General features: G+C 38.5%; 1 protein-coding gene across 3 annotated transcripts in view; it reads left to right on the top strand.

The window, feature by feature from the left end:
- The first annotated feature begins 230 nt into the window (after nt 1–230).
- The window catches only part of LOC108712999 (death-associated protein kinase 2), a 35,967-nt gene continuing 23,211 nt past the window's right edge, over nt 231–12,986 (top strand). The window contains exon 1 of one of the 3 annotated variants that reach the window (XM_041588385.1): nt 231–348. The gene's annotated coding sequence lies outside the window, so the exon portion shown is untranslated. Of the gene's footprint in view, nt 414–12,986 lie in introns of all 3 variants that reach the window. The other 2 variants (XM_041588384.1, XM_041588386.1) reach the window with 2 other exon arrangements.

The raw sequence follows: 12,986 nt of genomic DNA, 5'->3' as shown, positions 1-12,986 counted from the left end.
TCATCCAGCATGTATTGCATAGGAGAATGGGGCAGAAGTTGGGCGATTCCACATCCGTTGTTACAGGGTGTAATCAGGATCTTCCTGCCTTTAATATTTTTACTCGATTAGCTTTTTACTGTTTGGACCAGTCCAGATCACTGATTAGCCGCCAATAATAATCTGTCCTGACAGTTCGCACTACTGACCCAAGATGGCGCCATTCCTCTGTTTACAGCAGGAGTGCGAGGGTTGTAAGCAGCACGCTCTGTGCTAAGGAACGAAAGTTGCTTCTCTGACAGGAGATTTGGGGCAACTGCAGAATGGGGACTGACTGAAAGCTCTACAAACATAAAGCTGCCCTCGCAGGTGAGAGGAGAAGTGGGAAACTGCTCGGTGTAACGCTTTCTAGAGAAGGTGGGGCTGAGGTTGGGGTGAGTAGAGTTTGAAGGTTATAGATATTGTGACGCGCAGCAGCCTGTGGCAGTGACTCTGGTATCCTGCTTATATATGTCTGCCTTATGCTGTAACCAGCCTGCACTCTCCAATAATGTTTTCCCTTCAGACCAGCTGTGACTGTGGGCTACATGATTGGGGTATCTGGGCAGAGGTGGCACAGGGGCAGCACAAATCGATTAAAATACTGAATACAAGTGATTTTGTGCTTGTGATAGCTGCATCAAAATGCTACCACCTTTATTATATGCTTTAGTGTAAAAGGCATGATTAGGCAATGTACCACAGTGCACAGGGATTAAAGAAGTCTAGCATAAACATTGTGCTTCCACATTCAACTCATTACCTGCCAATCAGCCCTACCTGCACAGCTACAATTACACTCTCATCATATTTCTACAATAATTGATATGCCATATTGGAATGCAAAATTAAAACGCTAAAACATGGTATAGTGGCACTTTCAATAAAGGTTTTATTTTTTGGCAGCATATTTATATACATTTGATTCTGGGGATTATCTACATAGAGTTTGTGAGTATGTTCCCTGCCGGCGGGTAGGTGAAGTTTGGATTCTCCTGCTATCTAGTACCCAATACCTTTTACTGCTGCTGAGTGGGAAAGTGCAGTATAAAAGCTAAATAAGTATACAGAAATTGCTTGAGTTCCACCTTCAGTTGCCTGTCCTCATGTCACATAGAACTTTAGCACTCACTCTGTCTTTTTGCCCTCCATAAGCATTATATTACGGAAGGAAATGAGACTGAAAGAAACTGGAGGAAATTAATGGAGCAGACCATTGGGGGACAGGGGAAGCATAGAGGAAATGAAGAGTGGGAGAGAACAATAGTAGGCTGGAGAGATGGGAGAGCAGAAAAGAAAAGGGAAGGTAGAATAAATGTAAATTGGATAAAAGCAGACATAAATGAAAGTGAGAATAGCAGAAAGATGGGAGAGTTTGCTTTCAGCCTCCTATCTGCACTCTTCTGCAAACATGCAGAACCAAAGAAAAATAAAAAGCATAAAAGGAGAGAGAAAATGGAAGGGACAGAGTATACAAAAATAGAAGAAAACACAAGAAAGGGAATAAATATAATGAAAAAATAATGGAAAAAGTTAAGATCTTACAACTTAAAGTTTGTGAGAACATTCACTCATTATGCACACGTGTGTACCCCAACATGGCCACTACCGTGAGCTTCCTCCTGGTGGCAGTGGCAATTTTTAAAAACAAAAATACTGTTACCCCCAACCAGAGTGCGGGCTGTATTATCGCGCACCTTTGGTTGGAGGTAACATTTTTGCCCAATAGGTGCCCTTTCAAGAGGGCTGTATAGCCCTAGTTCAACATGATCTTGTGCTGAACATATTTTGGCCTGTTAACTCTTTTTTTTTTTAAATAGACTAGACAAACTTGGAAACTGAAACCACTTAATTTTTTCAGCTTCATGTTCTTTCTAGATAGTTAATCAGATAATCTCTATGCAGACAAATCCCCTTTGTAATGCATGTATTTATCTGTTAGCCAAATCACAACGGATGGGTGAAGGGAGGGGTTTGTTAATACAGAACTCATTATTTTTAATTAAACTAATTTAGATAATAACAAGGGAGGTAGTTTGTGTGAAAGCAAAGCAATGCTCCTATAATTATTTAAATATGTTTTATATGATAGAATGTCTAGTCAGAATACTGTCTATTTATTGCGGTATTTGGAAACATCTGCTTTATATAGAAAATGCTCTGTGATTTAGTTTTTTTGTGATATACTACATTGGGGGTACACTTTACCCTATATTGTTACCCTCTCTTCAGTATCACTGCTACACTTAGTGCTTTATTATAAAAGTACATTATGATTCAGCTGTATATTTCTCTGAAAAACTTGACTCTTTAAAGTAGCATTCATTTAAACACTAACGACAGGGCATGACTGCTTTCCGTTTACATCAACAAGAAGTACCACAAGTAGTTTTGGACCTACTATTTTCTCCTAAAAACATGCACCGTCATCTATTTGAGTTATATTTGCATGCATGGGTTGCTTTTGACACTCTTTAATTGATGTCTATTTGCTGATCTTTCATTCTTTAAAGGAAAACTATACCCCCAATCATGTAGGTCGCTATAAAATATATTGCATAAAACAGCTCATATGTAAAACCCTGCTTCATGTAAATTAACCATGTTCATAATAATATACTTTTTTAGTAATATGTGCCATTGGGTAATCATAAATAAAAAACTGCCATTTTAAAAAAATAAGGGCAACCCCCTGGCATCCTATGATTCATGGTGCACACAAAGTAAAACAAAGCAAAACAAAGCATACATGTTAGATCACATGAGCCAATTAACAGACAGAGTTCTGTATTTTGCTTCCACACTTCTTCCTGTTACAGTTAGAGTTGTATTATTTCTGGTCAGGTGATCTCTGAGGCAGCACTCAGACCATCAATAAATGGAGATTCAAGGCAAGAGATGTAAAAGGGCAATATTTACTTAAATATATATTAATATGTCACTTAATTTGATATAAACTATTTGTTGTGTAAGTATTAATTTTGGGGGTGTAGTTTTCCTTTAAATTTTAAATGCAAGATCTAAAGTCCCTTTGTCTGGCTATTTGTATAATTTTTAGTACAGTGATGCTGATGGCAGTGGAAATTGCATGGGTATGTGCGATTCATTAGCTGCAAGGGACAACATACAAAACGAGCCATTGAAAAAAAGCCTATTAATGCGGTTTTACTTCCAGGGCTCCCTACCATCTGTGTGACCTTTATTTCCACCATGCATTTTATTCTTGATAATGGACGCAACCAATATTTAAGAAGTGTAGAGGACACAATTTTAGGGTTTGCTTTACACCTTGCATTCCTAAGTTTGCCCATGTTACATTCATTAAATGATTGGGTGGCATAAAGTACAGCTTCACTGAGATCTAAAAAGTTTTTGAACCTGGTCTATGTTTCTGCGTGCATCATATAAAACCGTTGATTCACATGCTCAGTATTGTTGTATTTAGCAGTTATAATGCTGAGTGTTTATTGGTACTTCAAAGATAGTAACTTGAATTTATTCAGAATTATTAATATACCTTTATTACTGCAACTAAAGCAGAAGTGAGTAACATTGGTTAGTATGGGGACTTCCTTTTTCTCAGCTTGCATATTATTAGTGCCCACAAAGCCGGGTTGTATTGCTGCTGAAACATCATGTGAGAGCTTATGGATACTGCATAGTTTTTGCCTTTCTTTTTTTCTATCTCATTTAAAATACTTGCTGAAAAATGGTCTTTGTATTGTGCTAGGGGTGATACATGTAAAACTGTGTGCCAGGTAAATTGCATGGTGTAGCATGTGTGGGCATGTGCAGGAGGATAGACGTGTCTAAACAAGCTCCACACTCTGGCCGGGTGGTTTTCAATATGATTCCACTACAACATCTCAAACTTGCCCAATACTGACTGAACAGGCAAAGTATGTCCAAAGCCTCCAAAAGGCGAAAGAATGGGAGCCAGAGCACGCTTAAAAACTTTTTCTCCTAGTCAGAAAACTAACCTTCTGGATCCAAGATGGCGGAGAACTCCGGCCCAGACAAGATGAACGAAGAGGCTCCCTCATTGCCTTCACAACATAGTGACACCTCACAAGAATCTCAAGGCCCAGCATTTGGGTACTCACAGATGCAGTTCTTTTGGGCATGTTCAAGTCACTCCTGCAGAGGGAGTTAGCATCCATGGCTACCATGACCATTGCTAAACGCAGAGGACTTAAACCAATCACTTAGATTGTATCCTCACAAAATGTGAGATATAGATGGGCATTTACTTTTAAGCTTTTGTTCTCTCTTGGAAACAAATCCTATCTATTGCTACGGTTCATGTGGCATGGAAATTCTGCAACAACTGGGACTAACAGACATTGCCGCCATTAGAAATCATGGGGCCCCGTACAACTAAATTTCCACCCACCCCACACCACAGTTAAAAGACCACACAGATACAGTATCAGAGCTAAAAACAGTAAACCCCCTCCACACAAGTTATAAAAAGCCATTGATGGTGAGGGCCCCCTTATAAGTTAGAAAAAAAATACTGTTGTGCCAGGGCCCCCCCTAAAAGTAAAAAAAAAATAATTGTTGACCAGGGCCCCCCTATAAGTTAAAAAAAAACATTTGCACCAGGGCTCCACCATAAAAGTTTTTTTTTTTAAAAAAAAAAAACATTGGTGCCAGGGCCCCCCATAAGTTTTTTTAAAAAAATCATTGGTCTTTAGGGCCCCCTATTAGTTAAAAAAAAAACTTGGCAGCAAGGCCAAGTTAAAAAAAATAAAAAAAGAAACATTGGGGCCCCAGAGAATATTTAAAAAAAAAATTGGTGGCAGGGGCCAATTGAGTATTCAACATACATTGGTGGCTAGGGGTTTAATAAAATTTAAAAAAACTTGTGGCTTCAGATACTTCAGGTTTTTTCATGGCTTCAGGACTTCAAATTCGGCTCCTTTTGTGGCTTCGGGTCTTTTCATGGCTTCGGGACTTTGGCACCTTCGGTGGTTTGGGACTTTGGCAGGGGCCTGGCTATTTTGAAAAGTGCAGCACAGCCGGGCCCCCCTTTGGGCCCGAGCCAGATACAGTAGTACCCCCCCCCTAATCGGCCCTGCTAGCAGACAACTCTGGTCATCTACTTCCACTTGATCCTCCACAACCAGGATCTTCACCCAGACCCCTGCTTAACCTAAAGTATTAACAGCAGCACCATTTCAGTTGGAAGGAAAGGCCTCAGGACACCACCCAAGCTTCTATTAACAATGGTTTTACAATGTCTGATACATAATGTTAAGGCATTTAACTCCCCATGTAAATGAACTGTAGCATTTGAATATTACCAACAATTTGCCATAGATAGATTTTTTGGATGATATGTTACTTGCTTCAAGATATCTGGGGCCCTCTATAGATAAGGCTAAAATCTTAACATGCTCTAGGTCAGACCACTCTCCCGTTTTAACCTCTTTTACCAATTTAACAGCCAGTTAAGGAAAAGTCCTAAGGCGCATAAATGATACCCTGCTGGGTAATGTAGAGGTCATTAAGCAGCTCAAGCAAAAATTAACAAATTTCTTCTCTAGCAACGTTTAACCAGGGATGTCTTCAGGGGTTATATAGGAGAGCCATAAAGCAGTTATGAGGGGGTTACTCATCCAAATTGGTACTAGGCAGAAACAATCACAATTCACACCAACAGAAACTGGCTATATCTCTTACATCAGCCATCAGGACTGAACTTAACCTACTTTTGACTCATCAGGCTGACAAAACACTAAAATGGGCCAAACAAAGGTTTTACACAAAAAGGAACAAGGCTGATTTCCCTTTAGCAAGAAAGCTTAATAATTATTATAGCTCCTGACCATTCACCTCTCTAAGGATTAAAAGATATGGATTGTCTACCAATCCAGAGAGAATAATTGAGGAATTTGCCTCTTTCTACCAAAAACTCTATAACCCTACACATACATTTTTTACATCTAAAGTCAAACAATGGTTGGCTCAGGTCAATATCCCAACTTTAGAACAGGAACAAATTGATTTATTGTCCCAGCCAATTACTGAGGAAGAAAATCCATGCCGCAATTAAACGGCTAAAGAATTACAAAACAACTGGCCCAGATGGATTCCCCTATTATATTACAAAACATTTGCTTAAATTATAGGACCCCATCTCAACCGTGTCTTCTTAGATATAGCAAAGGGCGACCAATTGAGGCCAGAAGCAATGCAGGCTAGAATAGTAGTTATTCCTAAACCAATGTGTGATAATACCTGCTGCGAGAACTTTCGCCCCATATCCCTAATGAATATTGATGTGAAAATACTGGCAAAGGTTCTGGCAGTGCTGGTGAATACCTTTTTACACCATATTGTACATCTCGACCAATGTGTTTTTTTCAGAGACAGATAACATACGTAAAATTATACATTTAATTAATTATGCTCCTATCGCTAGATTTTAATAAGAAGCCGCTTCCTCCCTCCCAGGCCCCCAGCGCAGCAGAAAGAAAAAGATGGTAGGCACGGGGGCCAGATTGTGGCTCGGGGAAGGGGGCCAGGTTGTGCCTCGGGCAAGGGGGCCAAGTTGCAGCTAGTGAGGGGGACCTAGTTGCGGCTCGGGTAGGGGTCCAGAGAGTGCTTCTCATCTGGGTGGGGGGCAAATAAACTTGGCCGGCAAAGAGAACAAGTGTACCCTCTATGCGGACAATGTAATATCATCTATCAGCAGACCGTTAAACACCTTACCTAATATTTATAAAATTTGAGGAGATTTCAGTAAACTATTGGGGCTGGTAATCAACTCCTCCAAATCAAGGGCACTAAACATTAATCTACCCCACCCACAAGTCAAACTTATTCAATTAATTTTGATTTCTTATGGGAGGAAAGATGTTTAAAATACTTAGGTACTTACTACAAGCAACTTTACTTGGTGGTATATGTCTGAGCTGGGCAGAATTTGGGACTTGACTAAATCAGGCTCACTGTTTTCAGCTGCAGCCCTCAAAGAGAAATGTCTTACTCTTTCGGATGAACTGTTCCATCTGGCACAATTTTACTATTATGTGACCTCCCTCCTGAAAGAGAAGAGCAAAAAGGTGGCACCCCAACCCAATTTGAAAATATATGCATTTCTAGGCCCTTAGGGCCACAGCTATTTCTATACGTATGTCAACGACTAGAATGGGGAGTATGGGAACATATCCTGCAACAACCAATAAAATGATATCTTAATGCTCTTATTTAAGGGCCTCTCCCCCAATTGTTTCAGAGGCTGCAATGGGGCACATATGGTAGGATTGCCCCATCATGAGATGTCTGTGGATAAGGATCTATACAATGATAGGTAATATTTTTGCTATCCCTTTGAGAAAGGACCACTATAACGCCCTTTTAAATAAGCCAATAGATGGTTTCACCAACTCACAACATAAAAGAATTACAACAATCTTCAGGGCCACTAACAACAAATCATTGCAAAATTGTGGCATACCTCAACTCTAGATTTTAACCAGGTGAAAATTAGGATACACAATATAATGGTGATGGAGAAATTAACTTTTATATCTAAGGATAAGCAAAAAGCGTTTAATAAAATATGAATCCTATGGTTGGTCTATAGAGGTATTACTGATTTACCAATGGGGGCAATCCCACTGATAGCCCTCGCAGCATCCATGTATCGAGATATAGTAAACACCATCCTTGGAAGACATGACAAAGTGGATTTGCAAATAGCGATGGGCGAATAAATTCGCCAGGCGTGAATTCGCAGCAAATTTCCGTGTTTCGCCACTGGCAAATCAGTCCGTGAAACTCCCGTGAACATTCGCCAGCGTCGACAAAATTTGGATGTTCGTCAGAAAAGACACTTGCGTCAAAACTGTTGCGCGTCAACACTATTTGGACGCCCATTGACTTTAATGGCGGTGTCAAAATTGACGTGGGCGTCAAATTTCAAGTTTCGCTAATTTTTCCGCTGTTTTTCGGCAAAGCTAAACAGGAGAAATTCGCCCATCACTATTTGCGAACCAAGAAATTATGTACCGTACCAAATGTTTGTTTTTTTTATTGTTTTTAATTATGTTATCTAGAACTTCTATAGTTAATATTGCTAAATTTTATATGACAACTTGCAATTTTCTGTGACCATTGTAACATATTTAAAAAAATAACAAAAAAGCCAATAAAGAAGATTGAAAAAAATTGCATCTTATTTTAAAGCCATCTTAATGTTTATGGTGTGAAGATCCATATTACAGAAAGATCTGTTATCCAGAAAACCCCTAGTCCCAAGCATTCTGGATAACAGGTCCCATACGTGTGTGTTATCTATATATCGCCAACGCATTTTATGCAGCTTTTTAGAGAGATTATAGATTCACATCTATCCTTACCCAGAGGAGCTTACATTTTATGGTCCTTATCACATTCCTCCACACTGGAGTCAATTTAATTTGAAGCCAGTTAACCTTCCTTTGTTTTTGGAGTGTGTGAAGAAACAAGAGTACATAGAAGTGTTTATACACTGCAACCTAACCACAGTGCAAATTATAATAAATAGGATAGGATTGTCTTAAAGCTGAAGAGTGGCCCTAACTGATGCTCCCCCTTACAAATTTCAGTGAGCCCGCCAAATGTTTTATTTATTATCCAAGGCGAGATGGAATGTTAAGACGCCACACCTTCATTTGCTTTATGTTGGCAGTTACCTGTGCTTTATGTGTAACAAATGCTGTTATTAACAAGCTTCAATTTTATGTTGATACAACCATAAAGTCACAATACAAAAACAACAATACATGAAATACAACTTTATTTTCCTACTGCTGTGCTCCTGAGTTTTACAGGTAACAGGTGTCTTAGTTTCATAAAAACAAAATTCCAAAAATAATCCATTAATACTTATTTACTGAATCGCTATGGGAACACATACGTATCGCCTAAGCTTCCTGTAGCAACCCAAGGTAGACATGTGAGGCAACTTAGGGCTACTACATGTGGCATATTCTTTCCTACCAGCAATTAACATTAATGCTAGTGGAAAGGGAACTTATGATATTTTGTCACCTACACTTGGGGGCAGATTTATCAAGGGTCAAATTGAAAATTCTAAGTAAAAAAATTCAAAGTTCAAGCAATTTTTGAGTACTTCGACTAAATAATTGTCCAAATTCGATTTGAATTTGAAAAACATTTGAATATCGAAATTTATCATGCACTGTCTCTTTAAAACTTCGACTTCGACCATTCGCCATCTAAAACCTGCCAAATTGTTGTTTTAGCCTATGGGGGAACTCCTAGAACCTATTTGGAGTCAATTGGTGGACTTTGAAAAATCTGTTTGTTTTTTTTAAAATACTTTGAATCGAATTTGATCATACTTCGATTCGAACGATCGAATACAGCCTATTCACCTGCAAAAAAAAAACTTAGATTTTTTAAATATATTTCAGTTGGTCTTTTTTTATTCGAATTTCGTAGGACATCAGGTCCTCCATTCTGGTGCACAAACAAGATTCTGAGATGATGCAAGACTTGCCTTAAAGGAAAACTATACTCCCAAAATGAACACTTAAGCAACAGATAGTTCATATCATATTAAGTGACATATTAAAGAATCTTGCCAAACTGGAATATATATTTAAGTAAATATTGACCTTTTACATCTCTTGCCTTGAGCCACCATTTTGTGATGGTTTGTGTGCTGCCTCAGAGATCACCTGACCAGAAATACTACAACTCTAACTGTAACAGGAAGAAGTGTGGAAGCAAAAGACACAACTCTGTCTGTTAATTGGCTCATGTGACCTAACATGTATGGTTTGTTGGTATATTTGTGAGTACAGTGAATCCTACGATCCCAGGGGGCTGCCCTTATTTTTTAAAATGGCAATTTTCTATTTATGATTACCCAATGGCACATACTACTAGAAAAGTATATTATTATGATAATGGTTTATTTACATGAAGCAGGATTTTACATATGAACTGTTTTATGCAATATCTTTTTATAGAGACCTACATTGTTTGGGGGGTATAGTTGTCCACAAAATGGCTCCTACCTACTTGTTATAATTATGAATTCCCAGACTGATGGAAACAAAATTCGAATAACCTATACATTGTAATTAAAGTTAATTTTGCATGACTAACATGATAAAATCGGATTTGGAATAATAATTTTTTTGTGTGACGGGTCCCATTTAATGTGCTGCAGAGTATAAGGGCTGTTACACACAAGCATTTCGCCCTTTGTTTTCCTGTGTTTAATTTTGAGTGCAGAATGCCTCGTCTTTCTTATGGGCTTGTACTAACACAGGCACATTTAAGGGCCAAACGCAGGTTAAACACATCATAGTGCATTCCACCTATGTTCAGGGCTTGGATGCGCCTGTGTCAGTGCAGCACTTTAGGGCTGCGTTTTCTTCTGTGATCCCCTGTGGTGGAACGCTGGAAAATTAAATGCAGGGAAACGCAGGGTGAACCCATGTTTAAGAGCCGTTGGACTGCAGTCAGTATTGTATTTATTATGTGAGCTACTGTACCTAACCTTATGGAAGAAGTGTTTAAAATATTGCCCTGACACAACCATATTCTCCATACAGGGATTTCTCCATGCAACTGAGATGCATGTTTACGTTGATTGCAAGCAGCAAATATAGGCATCATTTTCAAATAAAATAAAAATGAAAAATTACAGTTCCAGCTAGCAATAGAAAATGTCGTTGGATTCATTCTTGAACAAAATAAAAGTGTGGATATTGAGCATACTCACAAGAACATTCTAACATTCCTAGCATATCTTTCTCCTAGTTGTGCAAGCAGAATTTTGTTGTAACTTGCCATTGACACATTTATGTTGGAATTGTGTGGAATAAACAGCAGATTGTACCGATTATTTTGCACTTCACACTGTGTGCACTTATTTAATTTTACATGATTTTCTAGAAGAAAACATTAGGTCCTGACCATTCTGGATAAAAGGTCCCATAACTGTACTATATGCCCAAAAGTATCCGGATACCTGCATAAGCCCTATTCCCTATTGCACTTACTGTATGATCAAAAGAGTACATTGTCTCTTTAAGTCTCTGCTGCTTTAACTCTCCTTTTTTTACAATTTAAAACTGATCTTTTGCCATTACTGTGTTACAGGGATAAATATTTGATTCAACATAATTAAAGTATGATCTAGTGATTTCGACTGAACCTAGTCTTACAGTATTCTCTGTGAGTGTTAGCAGAATATTTATTAAACCCTCAAATGCATGCCTGTTCTTGTACACCAGTTGCCATTTATGTGATATTAGGAGTTGTGTTCCCTGGGATGATTCCCATTGAAGCACTAAAGATGTCCACCACTTTCATGAGCCTATTAGAGTTTTTACATTCCATCCTTCCTTGCCATAAATAACTGCACATAACATTGTACATAAAGTGCTCTATGACAAAATGTGATTGTTCATAAAACATCTCAAACGTTTACAGAGGTTTGTATATACTGTAGTGTAGTACTACTGTGTGATCCAGGTCTGGGGCCTGGGCTGCAAAGCCTTTTATAAAGCTTTATATATTGTCCCACAAAATACAGCACTCAACAGGTCTTGTGCAAGTAAAAATAAGGTATTTTTATTTAATTTACAAACCCAGGTTTATATATGGATATTTATTTCTTATTTTATGGAAATTTATTAAACAGATGTGTGAAGACTTAAGTAAAATTAATTCACTGGCCTAGTGAAAATCAACTAAATGTGTAGCCCATACTGAATTTCATTCCAACCCCCTGGAGGCCAGAAAGACATAGTTTGGAGGACTAAATACTGTACCCAATAATCAATGAACTTTATAACAGGCAATATAGAGTACTTCTCATTCATATTCATCTGTATATGTTTTAGAACTTGAATGTAGACATGATGTGTGACATCACATACCCACTTTTTTTCTTGGGTCCTGTGACACTCTGAACTGCACTAAATATTCCTCTTTTCTGATATGCTGTACCCCCCTCCCTTAAACTTTGAGCCACCCATTTGCACACCTGCAACTGGTCTTGTTTTCTGCTGGACTGTGACACATTTCTAGGGTTGACTGAATTATTGAGCTTTTTGCTCACCAGCTCTGCAGTCTGAGATTTCAGCACATATCTGGTTGCTAGGGCCCAATATACCATAGCAACCAGGCAGTGGCTTGAATGGGAGACTGGGTGATGAACAGGTAAGGCCTGAATAGAATAAAATTAACAACAGTAATAAAGTTTTAACCTCACAGATAGTTTTATTACTAATGGGGTCAGTGACCCCATTTGAAAGCTGTAAAGAGTCACAAGAAAAAGGGCAAATTAAAAATCTATTTTTATAAATTACGACGAATTGCAAAGTTGCTAGGAATTGGCGACTCTATAACATACTATAAATTAATTTAGAGGGTAATTTCCCCATTAATAATGTTCCACGCGTATCTAGGTAGGGCTGGGGTGAACTGTAGGAGTGTCCTAAATTGTGCCTTTTGTGGGGACACACAGTGTCGCACTGGGACACCAGGGGCCCACCCAAAAACCTTAGACCAGGGGCCCACTCTCAGTACTATTATTCTTCTTCTCATCATTCAACCTCTATTCTCCTAGTCTCTTTTCTTTACATACTATAATCTATTATTCCATCTATTTAGCCTCTTTGTTCTCAAAGAAATAGGGAATGACCATGAAATAGGCCAAATGTTTAGCAGCATGAGGGCCACTGACACCTGGGCCCACCGGGAGTTTCCTTGTATCCCGGAGGGCCAGTCCGACAGTGGGGACACATGAAGATAGGAGATATGATTTTGTAATGTTCTGTGTGCTCACTCACTGAACACCTAATAGGAAAAGATTCAGATTATTATAAGTATTTGTGCCCTTTGTTTGTACTTATTATGTAAATTGCCAATGATTCAATATGGGATTATCCAATGGCATATACTAGTAGAAAAATATATTTACAAAAAGGCTT

Source organism: Xenopus laevis, chromosome 3S (assembly GCF_017654675.1).
Source record: "Xenopus laevis strain J_2021 chromosome 3S, Xenopus_laevis_v10.1, whole genome shotgun sequence".
Taxonomy (NCBI): Eukaryota; Metazoa; Chordata; class Amphibia; order Anura; family Pipidae; genus Xenopus; species Xenopus laevis.
The sequence above is the reverse complement of the archived record's forward strand: the minus strand, read 5'-3'. Positions and strand labels throughout refer to the sequence as shown.